This window comes from Coturnix japonica, chromosome 4, assembly GCF_054131305.1.
Source record: "Coturnix japonica strain WE chromosome 4, WE-NBRP24, whole genome shotgun sequence".
NCBI classification, from domain to species: Eukaryota; Metazoa; Chordata; class Aves; order Galliformes; family Phasianidae; genus Coturnix; species Coturnix japonica.
In genome coordinates this window covers 64,189,695-64,204,370 of record NC_140666.1, presented here as the reverse complement: position 1 = coordinate 64,204,370, position 14,676 = coordinate 64,189,695, and the positions used below count along the sequence as shown (strand labels likewise).

Sequence of the window (14,676 nt, the reverse complement as noted above, 5' to 3'; positions counted from 1 at the left end):
ATGTTACCAGTTCTAACTCAGGTCACAGAAGAACATGAGAAGCAGCAGTTATGGGGTATATGCTTTTAAAACACATTTATGTAATAGTAACAAATGCAAAGATGAGAAGAAAATAAAAACAAAATCCTAAGATGGTCTTCCTAGTCATAGTCTTAACTAACATCTCAAATTCAACTTAGTAATATCAGGGCAAACTACCTCCAGTTCTGGCTCTGAGGACATTTGAATTTTACAGAAAAGAAAAATCATTTCAGCATTGTAGCATAAAAAAACATAATATAATACTTGATTCCATATTTATGATAGCATTGTATTGAATCTATGAAATATGGTTAGGAGATTAGTGGTAGTAACAGTGATAGGAGGACAGATGGACTAGATGATCTTGTAGGTCCTTTCCAATCTTGTGATACTGTGATTCTGTGAACCACTGAATTTAGAGATTCTGTAAGGAAATAGAGTAGAAATTATGTAGTGCTTGGAATACTGAAGCATCTCAGACAGGATTTTATATAATCAATAAAAATTTTATATCATAATGTATGTGAAAGCATAAGATGTGATATATATTGACAATGTCTGGAAATCTTGATTTATCCAGTACAAATCAGGGCTTTAAACTCTCCTCCCGTAATCTTCACCCTTCAGAAATGTTTCTTTTCTTGTGCATTTAGCTCAATTTTACCCTTGCTTAATAAAAATAAAGAATACTTACTATTGAAAAGTCTATATTGCCATTAGCAACACAAGAATTAATCCATGCTATTTGAGATTAAATTGATGTGTTGTAATAAGTCAAAAAGTACCATAACTCTGTCTGTGATTAAAATTGAATTGAAAACCTAATTATCTTACCTGAAGGATCAGAAAAAAATAAGGTAACACCCCCCATCTGTAGAGTTTTAATTCCCTAATTAAAAAAAAAAAAAAAAAAAGAATATTCTAATTTAATCATCAAATGGTACAAGGGAAAACAGAAGTGTTAACTTTGATAATTAACTCTTCATAAATTATTGCTACCAGGCAAAACAATCATGACATTTGAAAACTTCTTTTGTCTTTGTAAGATCAACAATGAAAAAACGCAGAACTTAGAAAGACTTACCTCATACAATTAAATGCATCATGTCATTGCTTAGTGTGAGGAAGTTCTCTTCATACACTTGGGAGAAAGAAATCTTGACCTTGCTGTTGGATGAAATTACAATCCAAACATAAGAAGAACCATTTTCTTCTAGCACCAAATTCATTTCAAGGATTTGTTAATCAAGAGTGTTATAACAGTCAGCTGGAGAGCCAGGATAACCCATTCATTGAAATAGTGCTTAACATTTTTTAATAATTAATTAATTAATTAATTAAAATGATAATTTTCTTATCCTGTCTCCAGATCTAGAAATAATAAACAACATTCAGTTCTGCAGAAGTAACGATTTTTAAATTGCCTTTCCACACAGGCATAATTGAATGTCAAATAGGTTATGTAGGATTCTCATATTTCTCAGAAACATGTTGTTTACTTTCTTTTTCACATCTTGTTTACACTGTGGCGTTTGCAAAGGAATTACTTGTGTTTACACACATAAGGATAAAATATGCACAAGAAAAATGTGAAAGACAATTCTATCGTTTTATTCTCTAGTATCAAACTAAATGTGATAAGCAGGCAGATCTTTACCAAATGCTGCATAAAAGAAATCTGACCTCAATACAATAAAGTCTCTAAGGACAAAATACCTCTTAGCTCCTTTTCCTCCATCGTGGACTCATACATATCACATCAGCTGCTCCAACAGAAGAATTTACAATGAGGTCAAGTGTCTGCTGAACTTAGAATTTTCAGCAACTACAAGTGATCTTCCTAACCACAAAACAACTGCTATTCCCCCGTTCCCAGCCTTAATTAGATGAAAGCTACTGCACCAGTGCCATCTTTGTGACAGTTTTTCCCTTTTTTTTTTCTCCAGACAGACAGAAAGGGAAACAGAATATTTACCCCTCCAAAACATCAAAATAAACTGTGCTCCACTGTGCATGTTGACAGCTATAGCCATGCAAAAAGTTATCAAATTCAAGTACCTATTAAAGTAATCATCACAAAGTGTTGGAGATGAAAGCACCATGAATTTAGGAGAAGAGAAAGGGAAATATGACTATTGGAATGGGGAATGATTGATGAATAGGGTTTATGGAAGAAGAGATGTTCATGGATAATGCATATTTAATTTATAGAAACTGAATGAACTTGTTTTTATTACTGTTGTTAAAATATGAACAAGATTTTTAAACAATAGAAAATGCAGACTAATGAGAACTCTTTAAGTAAAAAAATTATTTCAGTGTTCATCTAGTACTTCACAAAATAAATAATTGAACAGCAATATTCCATGAACTATATATACTTACTCTGACAGACTAATTACCATTCTCATTCTTAAATATCTCACAAGGACATCTGTATTTAAAAATAGTGCAGTTACTCTCAAATTTGATAAAATTTGACTTAGGTTTCTCCAGTTCATAGAATCATAGAATCACAAGGTTGGAATGGGGCTGCAAGATCATCTAGTTCAGTCATCCTCCCATTACCATTGCTACCAAAAACCACTAAATCAGGTCTCATAGTTTCTCACTAAACACTGCCAGGCTCGTAGTTACCCACTAAACACTGCCAAGGACGGTAACTCCATTTCAAACAACTCAGGAAAACCTTTTTTTTTTTTTTTTTTTTTTAACAAAATATGCAATTTAGTGTTATTTTTTGGTGCATTTTTAAACATCAATGTCCAAGCCCAGCCACCCTCCCACCTGTGCTGCAACTTTCCTGACCCCAATTTAGGCTGATAAAATGTGTGAAATTCTAAAAACAAACAAACAAACAAACAAATAAACAAACAGTTTTTTGACTAATCATAAAATAAGGGGTTATATTGTTTTATGACCTTTAGACTTTTGCATTCCTTAAAAAAATTTCTAGAATCATGGGATACTCTGAGTTGGAAATAACTGTATGACTAACCTAAGAGTTAAAATATATGTCAAAAAGCATTGTCAAAATATGTCCTGATTGCAAGATCTAGATATATTCTAAATCATATTTTTGAAAAACTAGTGGATATGTTTTAGAAGAAAATGGCTTGTTTCTGATGAAAAAAATCTATAACTTTGTTCAGAGAGTTTTTTAAATATTCTGTGGTGCTCATTTTCTTTAACTATTTTTACATCAAGGACTTAATTTCCATGTTTGTGATTATGGAATCAAGCCTGTAAAGTTACACAATTATGGTTATGGTCTTCAAATGAAATTCACATTGAAATTTTTCCCCTCTTTTCCTTCATTTACATAGTCTTTGCATGTATACAAATTATCAGGTAGCTAATTCTGATAGTACAAAAGACACTAGAACAAACTAACTTCCCAATTTTTTTCAGAAGTGAACAACTAAGCTATTTATATCCTCTGATTTCAGAGGAGCTCTTAAATGATACCTTCAACCCATTTAGGTTTCAAGATCAAATTAATGAATATTTTTCCATAGGTATGTTTCAGTAGGAAGAAAAAGTACATTTATTTTAAAGGCATTCCTCCTAAGCAAGAACATGAACAAGATTCAAGACAAGACATTAAAAAAAGCATGAAACAAAACAAAACAAAACAAAACAAAACCCTACGTTGAAAGCAATTTGGGTTTTTTCCTTCAAATTTTTTTCTATCAGACATTCAATTTTGAGTGTTTTTATCAGGACATGGTGACAGTTTTCCTCATGTGGCCTTATACTGTGAGTGTGGATACAAACAAGCCTGATGAAAAAAGCGAGCAGTGACTGTAGAGGAAAAGAACATTTATACTATGAAACTTCAATATGAAGAAGTGGATAAAGTTTTGGGTTTTTTTATTAGCTGTCTAAATTGTGTAGAAGACAGAAATTGGAAAATGGAAAATAGTAACTACCCCATAGCTGTTAGGAAGAGAACAACCCAAAGTTGTAAAACTTTTTTTAATGTGACATTCTGCAAGAAAAAAACATGGATTTAATTTAAAAGAAAGTCATTTGAGATTGTACCAACAGATGGTGAAATGAAATAAGTTAAATATCCAGCAGAAAGATGGTGTAGAAGATGATGGCAATAATATATAAATAACAGAATAATTTTAAAAATCATCAAGACAGAAGGGAAATAGGGCAGTAAAATGACAAACATTAAGTTAGGCAGGCAGATTTTGACTAACTAAAAAAAACAAGATGCTGTTTGGTAAAATGGATGAGCCTGTAGTTCTTCAGAAAAGCATTATTTGGGGAACTACTACACATTATCCCACTTTGGAGAAAAGTGAATATTTTAGGGAACAGGTTTATCAACAAGCTCCAGATCACCATAGTCTGATGAACATAAAAACTTAATGAATTGGCTGATGAAACTACAGATTGCAGCGTTTGAGGCACGGACTCAGATGTGAACGATCCAAATCGTTTATTACAAGTTCTCACATCCCTTATATACCTTCACAAGTTGTTATTTTCTAACTTTCCCATCCACCCTTACAACTTTCCCAACCACCTTTACATGTCAACAAAGCATTCTACAAAACACTTTTCAACTGTCCATGCAGGCACATATCCAATCAGAGCTGTGAGACTCTTCCTTGCAGAGGTGTCCTTGGTTCTCATGCCATTTATCTTGCTCCACAGCTGCTGCTCTGAACAGCTTTTCTTGTATTCCCACAACAGATCTTCAAGATTTATTTTTTTTTTAATGTGCAACATCCACATAAGCATCTGAAAACATGATCTGGATGAATAGTGTAGCTTCAGAACTCGGGAAAACAGTGCTCTAAGAATGGTTCACTCTGAACCAGGTGGCACATATCTTCATAGCTCTACATTAATGCATTCATGTCTTAATGCCTATTCAATATTTGAATTAATAGATTGGACAGTGAACTTAAGAAGGAATTACAAATATTCTGAAAGACAAAATTAAATGTGACAAGTTGTAGATATTGCCTTACAAATAATTCAGAGTAGAACTTCTGAGTGGATGGACAGGCCAGAGCTTACTAAAGGATGGACAGATCTGTAGACAACAGGATCTGAAGAGAAAGAGATAGCAGTTCTATTATTATATCATAATATTATTATTATTATATAGCCTTAATAAGGAGTAGACAAAGGCAGAGGAATCATGTTTTTGCAATCAGCCAACTAAACCTTAGATTGTAACATATAAACAAAAGTGTAATAATCCTTTGATATGGACATCATTGATAAGAACAGTGTGGAAGTTTTTGAAGTTTTTGTGCTGAGCTTGGGGCAATATATTTGAAGAATGGTGACAGTAAGGAAGTCAACATGACAGTCACAAATATAAGAGGCTTTAAGAATATGATTTATTGCAGAACACTGAAAAAAAAAAAAAAGAAAAAGAAAAAAAAAAGGAAAAGTTTTATCTAAATGGGAGAAGCTGAGATACAGGGATAAAGGAAAAAATAAATAAATGTCTCAAAGAAGGGGGAGGAATTAACAATTAACAAACATTTATGTGAATATGAAAAACAGAAATTTTCTTAAATTACATGGAGGGAGATATTAACAAAGGCATACAAATGATGGGGAAGTAATGTAAAGCCTAGGTCATGATTTTGAAAGAAGTTCTAGCATTTCCAACACTAGAAGTGTTTGAGACAAGGCTTTAGAAACCTCCACTGGACTCTAAATCTAATTGATCCTGCTTTTCAGCAGCTTTATGAACATTGTCTGGACAACCTCCTGATTTCCCTTCAAGAAGTACTGTGATCTAAGCACCTGTAATTTGCACTGTATTGAAACCAGTACCAAAACACTTAGCTTGATATAACTTTTATTTACATTGTGACCTCTCACAAGAAAAGATAATAAATAATAGGTCATTAAAATTTTAAAAAGCAAGCAAAAAAAATACAACCTCCACTCATATAACTTTCCAGACAGAAATGATGAGCAGACTATTGCATGCCTGTGCCAAACCTCCAATGTAAAATTCAAAAGGGTGTGTTTTTACTTGACAGTATTGTGTCTTCAGCATGTAGATAGCATGGAGACCTTTCACTTTTCCTCTTTAAAAGTGCTATAAAGATGACGAAGCCTTGATCACTAAAAGATTACAACAGATACAAGAGGAAAAAACAATCAGGCAAAAACAACCCACACACAGACCTCTCCACGTAAAAAAAAAAAAAAAAAAAAAAAAAAAAGTACATAAATATAATAAGTGAAAAAATAATGTATGTGACTGTGATTCACCAATTAAGGAGAAAGAGAGTGTACTACCCAGAGCTTAATGAACCACAACTTGTTGGCTGAATTCCAACTAAGAATTTTGACTCTTCTCCCTAGAGGAAAAACTCAGGAAAAAGTAATTCCATGGTGTTCAACAGTCACTAAAGGAGAGAATAAATCTCTCAGGTCAGCATAAAGAGAAAGGCAGGCACCTTAACAAATTTATGATGGATGCTTTTGAGATCTGAAGCACAGATTGCGTTCTTCCAGAAGAAATAGTGGTTGACTGTAAAAATATCATAGAATCATAGGTATGGTGAACTACAAAACAAAGAAAGTGAATATTCTATCATTTACATGAAATTTAATAAAATACAATAAACTTTTTAAAAAAAAATCCTTAAAATGTGAAAGATAATTCACGATACTAAGGAAATGCCTATGAAAATTCACATCATGTATGCATCTAAATATAATCACTATTAAAGATACTGTTTTAACTAAGAAAATCAAACCACTTTTAAAGCAATCTAATTTTTTTTTTAAGCTCCATTTTCCCAGAAAATAGAGAAGTACTGAAGACCTCCCACTGTGGTGAAAATCCATACAAATTCTTATTTATCAGAGTATTATTTCACTTTCTTTTATTTCACTTACCATGATTTTGTCTGATCTTTATTGGGAAATATCAGTCCAAAACACTGACAGTGTGGGAAGTGCTGCAGCATAATTCATCAGATATGTTTGTGGCTTATGAGAAATACCTTCACACCACCTATCTTGTGATTGGAAAATGAGTCATACCTTGATAGGTGAAGGACTACAAGTAAGTATGAAATGTGGTTCTGTAACTTTATCCTGTTATAAAGTGTTGTAACTAGATAATTATAATTTACATAATGCCTTTCGCTTGTAAGTTATTAACAATTTCACAAAAGAAGGACACTTCTCATATTGCAGTAGGTGAGAAAACTGACTCAGAAAGGAAAGTAAATAGCCTGCAGACACTCTGTAGGCCCAAATCTACACCAAGAAAAATATCCAAGACTTATCAGTCTCTGCCTTGTCTGCTGGATTTTACTGACACAATAGGCAATACTTCATCAAATAGGCATTTAAAAATTATCTTTTTGAACTAGGACTTTGTTGAATAATAAAAATATATAGCAAAAAATACTCATGGAACTCAAGACAATACTACTAAATTCTGTTCTTAAACTAAAGTTGTAGTAGAAGAAAATTATATATATATATATATATTTGAAAACTGAAAGACCTACTCTATTATGAATTTCATTCACAGTTCACTTAGGAGGAATTAGTATCCTGAAGAGTCTTCCACTTCCTTTAGAATACAAGTGTAAGAATAGAAATCTACTTTCTTACTCTCTGGTTGTTCATACTATTTGACAGAAAAAACAGAAAACAGTTTTCTAACCGGCATATAGGTGTCTGAAACAAAGACAACAGAACTAAAACCAGACTGAATTATAAAAATTATACAGGGAAAAATGATGTACTAAGAGTACTTTCCTCTTAATTAAGTCACACTGGAAATAATTAGTCACTTTCTGTCTGGTACTCTTGTTTTTGAATGCCATAAGCATTATTTTGAACGCAACAAATCAGGCTATGTGGTGGCTTTGTGCAACAATTAGGCAACTAAATCCACAATTTATTATTATATTTTTTTTCTTGGATCATATTTTATCAGCTGTCAGTACTTAAAAGTGGTTTGGGACAAATACAAGACTATTTTTTCTGTTCCACACCCTTATTTCAACATATAAGAACTCCTTCAGATTCTACTAGCTTAAGCAGAAGACAGTACACATGAACAAAGGGAATACAACTTGGAAAACAAAGATGTAACTACACACTCATTTTGTTTCATAAGTGAATTTGAAATAAGAAAACCGAGCACATTTTTAACTATCTTTTTTGTTTGGATAGTTGTGATTATTTTTTTTTTTTCATGCTAATTTCAAAAATAAATGCTTCTATTAAACATAAAGCATCGCTTGGAAAACAGAGTTTTGACACACAAAAGTAAAATTTTGGTTAAAAATTTTATTTCTTTATACCTGTTAAAAATTATTGCTATAATGATCATGAAATACTGCAACATTGAAAACAGACTTGTAATTAATAAAGAAGGTAAAAAAAGGAGTAACATTGTTTATTGACAGACATTTCACTTGAAAGAAAATGCAAAAGCCACCAAATAGGTGTTCTTTCTGCAGTTACAATTTACTTTGAATACAAGATAATTATAGCTATTGACAGTGAAAAGAGGGAATTTCTGAAGCAAGTTGGATCAGTACATCCATTATGCTAATCACATATTTTTTACTTTTTGCATTTCTATATTTTACCTTTCATGATTATATTAAAGGAAACTGTTAGAAACAAACAGAAAGCTATATATTATTAGAGCAAGCAATTTATAACATTTAGCTCATGAATAAAACATGAAATAAATATTTTCTTTATTATTTTTTCTTTTTATATTATAAATAAAAACAGTCACAAGCACTTTTGCTTCATTTTCTATTTTAAGGAATATTGCTGAAGGCAAGACTGGAATCTCAGCAGAGAAACTAGCTAAGAATATTCCATCTCCATCAACTTTTCAATAAGAATATGAACAAGTGTTGAATTAGGAGAATCACACCCTAACTTTTTCTATGGGCATTTAAATCATTTTGCTTTCAGTCATGCTCAGCCTATTTTGTATTCTTTCTCTATTCACGTCTGAACATTCAGAAGTTCATTAGGGGGAAAAAAAATTACACCAATTGCAATTGCTTGATGTCTCTTCTAAATTGGACCCTCTTCAATTCAGCACAGGCTGTTGAAAAGGACATCCAATAGGTGCTGCTGTCCTGAAATTGTCAGTAGCATAATATCTATTATAAACGGAGGCTACCGGAAATAAATTGGGTTGTTACAGAGGCTGTTCAAATTTGCTTCAGGTACAAAATATAATCATTCACAGGAGGCAGAGACTTGCCTGTGGATCCCAAAAACTCCACCTTCTTGGTCCAAAAATGTAGGGCTTAAGTTCATGTTTGAAGTTTTCCTACTAGTGGTAGTACATACTCATAAGTAAAACCGAAGGCAAGTTTTCCTCTGAAGATTGTATCTATGGAAGTAACTAAATAAGCCAAACCAGAATCTGAGCATGCATTTTTCAGCCCAAACCAAGCAGAAGCATGTTGCTGTTTTATGTCAACAGTTAGTGCAGGTGGTGGACATTATTCTCAGTCTGAAAGATTCAGGAATGAAACCAGCTAACAAAAGCTGGTGTTGCACAAGTTCATGCTAGCCCATTAAAAAATAAATAAATAAATAAATAAATAAATAAAAAATTCTTATTCCTACTTAGAAAAAAAAACAATCTCATTTTGGATTAGAATAGTTCTCTGATTCATGATCAATTTCACACAGCATTGCAAATGACTTTACAAAATGTGAGAAACAATTTAAATTAGAAAGAAAAAAAAAAAAGAGCACCACCACCACTAACCAACTTATTTTGTAACTTTGCTTAGAATAGGACACTGCTCTTTTCAAACCCACTTGAGCAGTCCTGACAGAAAAGCATTCGATGACTCAGCTGTGGTTTTGAGCTCTTCTTTGCAACCAAGGCTATGCATGCTCACACAATTACACACATGAACGTGATAAAATATAATTTAATCTAAAATCTTCACTCAGTCATTAAATCTTTCAGTAGCTTAATATATTCAGGAATGATGCTGTGGGCTAAGCCACTGTAGCCAAGCATTAAAACTATTATAAAATTCCACAATATTATTTCAGCTCTAAACTACTGTCTCCTCCTGAGTGTTTCAGAGAGCTTGTGATTATTTTATATATGTCACAAACACAATTCTGACCAACCCTAACCACTTTCAAAAATGTAGTTTCATATACTCCTAGCAGCTGTTCATAGTCAAGTCATAAAATAATGGTTTTTTGAGTAAATTATGTTAGTAAAGTTAATTTAGACCTCTGTGGAGATACAGCAAAAAGAGGAAATCACCTGAGCAGATTGTTAGTTATATTTAAGCTTAAATATTTGTTGCATAAAGGAAAGCAATATCATCATTACTACACAAGGTTACATAGAGATTAAAACATGACAATTGACCTGTAAAGTAACACATCCTCTCTCTTCCCCTCAATTTTTTATTTCTTTGATATAACTGCTAGAGCAGCTAGTGGTGTGTATCCTTCATAGAAACTTCTAGTAATACGTGTTCTACTTTTAATTATGTTGAACAGGTATATGTTCTTTATTGTGGTTACAAAACCATATCCATTCTTTTACAATCATCAGCAAATTTAGTTCTAAATAGTTGAGACTGGATAACTGTTTTAGCTAATACAGACAGAAAGGTAAAGCATCAGAAAACTGTAAATCAGAATTAAAAAGCCTCACCTCTTGGGATGCAGTGCTTAAATGTTTTGAATGTCATGTATACTACATATAGTACTATATGTGCAGTAATTTCAGAATTTCAGTGATGAAATTTGGGACTATATATCTGACAAAAACAGTATATTTTACAAGTAATACAGGCCATTGTAAGAGAAAATGTAAGTTTATAATATTTCAAATGATAACATACATATTAATTTATTGTTTAATAGCTAATAATTTGTTTATTGAAACATTTATGATAATTTTGATTTTTTGATCCACTGTATGAACTTCAATAGAAAAGAAAACAAAAAGTCAGAATAATTGTTAATTTAAATTGTAGCCTTACTTGAAAGTTATTAAAACAGGGAAGACTGCTAGGCAGGTGTGCATTTTTACACAAGATCACAGATTTTACACAGATTATAAGTTTAACAGCCTTTCCTCTGAAATCTGAAGAAGGAAATTCCCTTTCCTTGGAGAAGTAGTACAGACCACTCCACAAACATAATGAAATCACATTTAACTGTATGTCATGCAGATTAGAGTTATAATCTCATTCTCTAAATCAACGTGATTTTGCAATGTAATACACAAGTTTAGAAACTCCAACAATGATACATATATTTTGTTCCAAAGTACATTGTCTTTAGGTTCATGAGGTCAAAGACCTTTCCCAAATAATTACAATTCATTTGTGTTTTGTTTTGTTTTGTTTTCTTTCTAAGCAGAAACAATGATTATATAGGATAGGGAGTATGTTAATCTATCCCAAGATAATTAAATTCTGCCATCCAAAAAGTACCTTCCAAACCCAAATTCCTTTCACTATATAGGGCTTTAATCTAAATTCCTTGTTTTCTCTCCTTTCAATTATACTCCTCACCAACTTGCTTTAAACATGAATAATGCAATAATGTAAAAACATCCCCCCTGGTCAGAAACTTGCATCATTTCCATCATAGGCAGTTACAGAGGGCAATTATAATACCAAGATAATTACACAGAGGATCATGCGAACTTTGACAATCCACTGAGCGGTATTCCCCTGTAGGTTACAGCTTAAGCAAATCAAAGTATTTTCTAGATTGAAAAGTTTCTTTAGGTAGCTGATTCCACCATATTTTTGAGTTTGTGCATGCACCTTCTTCTAAAAATCTAGAGATATTGAAGCATTTTACAAAAACTGTTTGTGTAAGGTCCCTCGCAAGCCATAAACTGAGTGGAAAAAAAAAATCAAAAAAAAAAAAAAATCCAAAGGTTCTGACTTTAGCAAAAGAAAGTCAATAGAATGGTGAAACATTACTGCTCACCATACCAAATTTTTCTTACTCATTATACTTTGAAAAGTTCTGCCTATCAGAGGAAAAAAGGTTTAAAACAATGAGCCATACTCAGACATATTTACTATAATGATGACAGTGAAGAAACAAAAATAACTAGAGTTTTTGACGAGACTAAGTATTCTTAAATTAGAAGGTCAAGATAGGATTGTACTGTGCTGCCAAATGCAGCACAATTACAAATAGAGATTTAAAATTATATTATAAAAATTAGAGTAATTGACCAAGAGGACTGAATAAATGTAGAAAAATTGCAGGAGAAAAAAGAAAATAACAGCACTGACAAACATGCATAGAAAACATCAGATTTTCTATATTATACTTTGCATTTCACTTAAAATATTTTATTAACATTTTGATACTTCTTATCACCCATTATGACCCACATATTTATAAATTACTTTCACTTGGGCATGCATGAGAAATTTTGCTGAGTTTATGCTGTTGATAGCTTCATTTCATATAGCCCTAAACTTTAATATTTAGTTAGTCGTGTCTCTATATGTGGCAAATGACCATTTATTTCAACTATATTCGGGAAGGATGTAAAAGGCAATGATAGTGTGAGACAATATTTGAGTTATAACTCAGAATAACTTGCAGCTACTTATACTGAAAATCAGCTGTATCCCGAAGAAGATGCAACACTGGATCTTACCTATACTAGTCTAGACATAAACAAAGCAATTATGGTCTTTACAAAGCCAAATACTGATGATTAAAATGCACCTTCCGGTATATGGTAGGGTCATTGAAAATGCAGGCAAACCAGCAGAAAATTTCGATAGAAAATGACTGGAGTATAACAATATTCAGCTGTTCTGATACTGTATAAAACACAGGCCAGGCAGATGACGTTGTGCTAAATTCAAACATTCTACATCAACAACAACCACTGATGTGCTTATATCTTGTGGAAATTTTGCTCATCCTAGTCCAAAAAGCAGCTTTTACAGACATAATTCTCTGTGCAAGTGAATCTTGTACAAAGTTTAATGTAGTTTTTTTTTTCTTTTTCTTTTTTTTTTTTTTTCTGTTTTGGTGATTGATGAGACATTCCAAACCAACTCTACATTTAATCTATCAACCTTTGTTTAAGCTTTATGAAGATATATTATATTACACATGCACATCTCTATATGAAATTAAGTTAGAGGAATACTTCAACATATTTCAAAACTTCACACTTAATTAAGCTTTTTGAGAAAATATAAGCCTCTTAATGTCCCACTAGTTAAAAAACATATTTTTCAGTAATGGCCATTTTACCAGACAGAAAGCCAGACTCACTGAGAAAGGCAATTTCTTCTAGAAGACGATGTAAAAAAAAAAAAGCAAAGGATTTTGAATTCTGACCTCCAATTCCATGCTCTACATTGAAATCAGTAAAAACATTAAAAATACTGGAAGTAAATAATATTATTCAACACAGTTTTTTAATAAATTGCTATAACAATTACCTATAAATCAGATGTTGAAAATATCATTCCTTTCTGGTCAAGCTGATAATTAATTTATGATTTTACAGGTTCTTTTACCTATTTATTAGAAAAAGCAATTGTCTGACCAGATTTTGCATACAGATATGTTAACACTTCATAAGTTATCCTTTAAATATGCACATATACAACTCCATTGGTGTGCATTTGTCTATAGAAATGTAAATGAATATACTGAGCTTGCTGGATCAGGCTCTGAAACACTGACATTACTTTCCCACTGATCAAAACAACACAAAGAGTATGATGAGTAGACACTCTGAAAATGGAAAATTTACTTAGATCTTACCTGCAAAAACAAACAAACAAACAACAACAACAAAAAACCTGCTCAACATTAAAGGTAAGGCCACTGGGACCCACAGAATGCTGAAAGAATATAAGATATGCCTGGGTTTGTTCCGTTGTGCCTTCTTTCCTCCCACCCCTAAGCTTGTAGTTCCCTGCAGCAAATTGTCTTCATTTGCATATTTTTCTCCCTCTTCACTTACATGGCAGCACTCCAATATTTACTTGGTCATTCTCCAGTAATACAGAATATCTTCTGGTACAGAAGACTTTCATTTGAAGACTGTAACTTGGTTTCAAACAACAAAAACACAGTAAGTTTCCAAGGATCTCCCAAGACACTATCTGAAACTTAGCGGGGGAGCCCTGGTTTGTTCAGGGCAACACTGATGAGTCAAAGTTCATTATTTCACAATGTATTTAAGCTTCAGTCAAACTCAAATCTGTGGTTACCCCTGTCTCAGGATTAATACATAACTGAACAACTGCTATTGTCTCCCATCAGGGGGGAAGTAATCGTTATTGCAACTCATTTGTGCTGGGGACTTCTTAAAATTTCAATATAAAAATTAATCTAATTAGGGGCCCAACACTGATATTCATCTGTGTTAACATATATACATCTTACTCTGACATTGTTATAAAAAAAATATGTTAAAATGAGTGATGCAAGAACCTCAGAAGCCTTGGGGTTTGGAAGAGCTTCAATAAGACAGCAGAGACATACACATTTGAAGAAAGAAACAAAGAGAATCCCACAACATCCTATGATCTTTCTTTCCATCCCAGATGCTTACCATCAGAGAGCTTATTATCTGTATCATCCTCTGCATGGGGACAGTTTTAAGTTGTTCCTCTG

General features: G+C 32.4%; 1 long non-coding RNA gene across 3 annotated transcripts; it reads right to left on the bottom strand.

Annotated features, from left to right (window-relative positions):
* Positions 1-319: 319 nt before the first annotated feature.
* LOC146761106 (uncharacterized) lies at positions 320-14,190 on the bottom strand. 3 transcript variants are annotated; one of them, XR_014945400.1, is made up of 3 exons: positions 14,021-14,190; positions 1,106-1,188; positions 320-445 (listed from the first exon to the last, which is right to left on the bottom strand). It is a non-coding gene; the product is annotated as an uncharacterized LOC146761106 (long non-coding RNA). The 3 variants fall into 3 exon arrangements; XR_014945399.1 differs by lacking the exons at positions 320-445; positions 1,106-1,188 and adding exons at positions 4,458-5,093; positions 7,645-7,710; XR_014945401.1 differs by lacking the exons at positions 320-445; positions 1,106-1,188; positions 14,021-14,190 and adding exons at positions 4,458-5,093; positions 6,041-6,132; positions 6,471-6,579.
* Between the last annotated feature and the right edge of the window lie 486 nt (positions 14,191-14,676).